This window comes from Malaya genurostris, chromosome 2 (genome assembly GCF_030247185.1).
Source record: "Malaya genurostris strain Urasoe2022 chromosome 2, Malgen_1.1, whole genome shotgun sequence".
In the NCBI taxonomy this organism is placed as follows: Eukaryota; Metazoa; Arthropoda; class Insecta; order Diptera; family Culicidae; genus Malaya; species Malaya genurostris.
In genome coordinates, this window is record NC_080571.1 from 102,054,442 (window position 1) to 102,058,706 (window position 4,265).

Consider the following 4,265-nt stretch of genomic DNA (forward strand, 5'->3'; position numbering starts at 1 on the left):
GGAGGTCATATTAGTTGATGGCCATACAAACTTACTTTGGCCATACAGGTTTTGGTATCAGGTTCAGTAAGTAGCGGCCTAAAATTCCAAAACGAAATTACACAAAGTGGATGAGCAAGCAATTGGAACGCTAAACCTGTGATTTTAACCGTGGTAGCGATGCTCTTGTGCTTCATGTAAGGCCATTTAACAGCGATTTTGATCATCAATCGCTTCATTAATGTACACTAATACAGGCTTTTTTTCTTATTTGAAGTAGTCCTCCAAAAGTATACTAAGCCGATCCCAGAAAACCGACATTGTGATCTTTCCGTCCCATTGCGAGGTCCTTCAAGGCACTCATGTCGCTTCGTAACACTCGTGCTGATCTCAGTCTATTGTCGAGTAATCAAGCCATTCTCTAGCTTATAATAATTAACTCAGCTAAACATGCAATCGAAGTGCGCTTGCGTTCGTTTTTATAGCCCCAAATAAGTATGTGCGAAATCCAGCGGCACGATATCTTTCTCATCTGCAGAATCTTGTTTTACTAAGGCATGCTCACGCACTTTCTTAAAACCTCTATCTCACGGTGTAATCTACAGGATCGACATCTCCATAATATTTCTCAAACTTCGTTTTTTCATTTCTGTTTCTGATTTCGGTAGGGGCCAGGGCCCCTCCTCTAAGTACGTGGCTGTCGGTAACATTTAGAATATTGAAACCGTTGAATCTTGTGAAATAACATTTTGAACAAATAATTCACCTCCAAGCTTTACTGAGCAGAGAATACAGGAAGAAGTTTCAGTAACAGAATTCAGATCGGATAGTAAATGCAAACGACATTTGCCTTTACTTTCTGACATATCGACTCCTCTGGTAGAAGGTAAAAAACATGAAATTTTCGAAATCGAAAAAAAATTTTGATGCCAAAAGTCTTAGAATTGCATGAAACGTCATCGATTTTTCAAAAAAAAATTTTCAGATAACACTAAATCTCGACGTTTCATGCAATTTTAAGATTTTTGGCATAAAATAAAATGTTCGATTTCGGAAATTTCATGTACTCTCCCCCTATGTTGCTTTTTCAAGATCGAAAATTTTCAAGCTTTTACCGCTGGGCAGCACCCCTTACCCATGTCCGATTTAGCTCAAATTTTGCATGAGGACTTTTTTCGAGATGCTTAAACATCTGAACAATAGATCTTTACGAAATTAGAGGTGATCTCAAAATATTGGCACCCTTATATATAAGAGCGGTAAAAAACAACGTGTTCTGTCGGTTACGTCACTTAAACCATTATATCTCCGGAACCAAAAGTCACAGCCATTTGATCTTCGAACTTGATCAATGGTCTGATAGCCATTTGATCTTCGAACTTGATCAATAGCCCGACAGTACCTTTCAAACGAGCATAGCATCTTCGAAAAGTGCACACACATACACACACACATACACAAACACATGCACACACAGACATTTTCCGATCTCGTCGAACTGAGTCGAATGGTATATAACACTATGGGTCTCCGATGCTCCGTTAGAAAGTCGGTTTGTCCAGCAATTCAAACACCTTTCTATAGAGAAAGGCAAAAAAGTTTAAAAAAGGAATAAAAGTTATGGATCTTCTTGCAATTATATGTATGCTCATTTTCCTTCAAAAGTAGATACAAGTTTTCGTTTCGATAATATATTTCATCGCGCTAATTTTGATCAGTGTATTCCATGTCGTTGCAGGATCATTTCTAATCATTTCATAATTTTTACATTTCCAGTAGATATTGCAAATAAGTGATTCTTCAATATGTTAAAAGTGGGATGGCGAAGCTCTTGTAATGCTTTTTAACACTTATAACTTACAAAAGGTAATACAAATAACGTTTCGTAACACAGGCCTTGTAACGCTAGTACCTTTTAAAAATGTAACACATGTAACGATTTTCAGCACCTAAAACTTACAAAAAAGTGATGCATGTAACGATTTGTAATGACTATAACTTACAAGAATAGTAAAGCTTTGTAGTCTAAAACATATTTGAAATAACGAATAACAACATAAAGTATGCAACGCTTCGGAACGCCATAAACTTATGCAGAGTAACACATTTCACATTTCGTAACGCCTGTAACATACACAAAGTAACGCCTCGTACCGCCTGTATCTTACAAAAGGTAACATTTCGTAACACTTAAAACTTCGTAAAAAGTAACGCATCGTAGCACTTGCAGATAACAAACGAATAACGCTTCATAACGTCTATATTTATAAAAAGTAAGGCATGTAACGCTTCGTAACGCCTAACGTAACTAACAAAAAAGTTACGCTTCGTAACGCTCCGTAGGGCCTTAAGTAACGCATGTAACGTTTCGTGACGCTCATAATTCACAAAAAAGTAATACATGTAACACTTCGTAACGCCCTTAACTAACAAAATAGTAATACATGTAATGTTTCGTAACTCCTATAACTCACAAAATAGTAATGCATGTAACGTTTCGTAACGCTTTCAACTTACAAAAAATCGACGCTTCGTAACGCTCCGTAACGCCTTAAGGTTACTAAAAAGTAACGCATGCAACGTTTCGTAAAGCCCATGACTCACAAAAATATAAAACATGAAACGCTTCGTAGCGCCTATAACTTACTAAAACGTAACGCATGTAATGCTTCGTAACGCCTATGACTCACAAAAAAGTTGCACATGTAACGCTTCGTAACGCCTATAAGTTACTAAAAAGTAACACATGTAACGCTTCGTAACACCTATGACTCATAAAAACGTAACACATGCAACGCTTAGTAACGCCTATAAGTTACTAAAAAGGAAAACATGTAATGCTTCGCAACACCTATAACTCACAAACAAGTAACACATGGAAAACTTCGTAACGTCTATAAGTTACTAATAAGTAACGCATGTAACACTTCGTAACGCCTATGACTCACACAAAAGTTACGCAAGTAATGCTTCGTAATGCCAACGATTCACAAAAAAGTAACACATATTACGCTTCGTAACGCCTTTGATTCACAAAAAAGTAACACATGTAACGATTCGTAACGTTTTTAACTTAACTTATTTTTTTAACTTTTATTTACTTATTTGGAGCAGAAAAAATTTGGAGCTGAAATATTAATCTCTTACTCTAGCAGGCATAAAACCTCCTCATCGTTTATATCAATAGTTTACAACAATCCAACAGATACATGTATGTACTTAATACTATCAATTAAATTTACTATGATTCACAATAATGTAACGCAAGTAATGCCTGTAACGATACATAACGCCTATAACTTACAAAAACGTAACGCATGTAACGCTTCGTAACGCCTATGACTCGTTAAAATGTAACACATGTAGAGTTTTGTAACGCTTACAACTTACAAAATAGTAACGCATGTAATGCTTCGTTACGCTTATGACTCACACAAAAATAACGCATGTAACGATTCGTAACGCCTATAACTTACTATGATTCACAAAAATGTAATGCATGAAGTGCTTCATGGCGCCTATAACGCATGTAACGCTTTGTAACGCGTATGACTCATAAAAAAGTAACACATGTAACGCATTGTAACGCCAAAAACTTACAAAAGAGTGACGCATGTAACGCTTCGTAACGCATGTAATGCTTCGTAGCGCCTGTAACTAACTTAAAGTAACGCATTGAACGCTTCGTAACGTTCATAACTCACTAAAAAGTAACCCATGTATTGTTTCGCTCTATAACTTATAAAAGGTCGACGTATATAAAACTTTGTAACACTTATAACTTCCTTGAAAGTAACAAATCGTAACTCGTTTACCGCAAGAATCTAATCCTTAAAACGGTTTTTAACATTCATAATTCCACAAAATAACTCATATGAATTGAAACCTTCAATTTGAGAAAATTATCGTATGCAACGCTTGCTAGTTCCTTTAACCTAACGTAACGCTTTTCTTCTCACGTTAATTTCGAGTAAAATGCTTCGTCAAATGACACATTTTTCCATGTGGGGACGGGTATAGCGTGATGGGTAAGTCGAAGCCTTTTACGCAACCCGCCTGGGTTCGATTCCCAACCCCGCAGTTTCTAGTCCGAAGAGGCGAATGACTTTAAGGTTAAAACCTCTATAATCGGAACCAGAATTTTTTTTCCATACACACGTTATGTGCACAGAAAGAAATTATAAACTTTACAGGAGACATAATTTAACAAACGATACAACTACTTAACTTGTCCAATGACGTAATATAAGTTCCGAGTGTAATGTTGCCGATGTATAGATTTATAT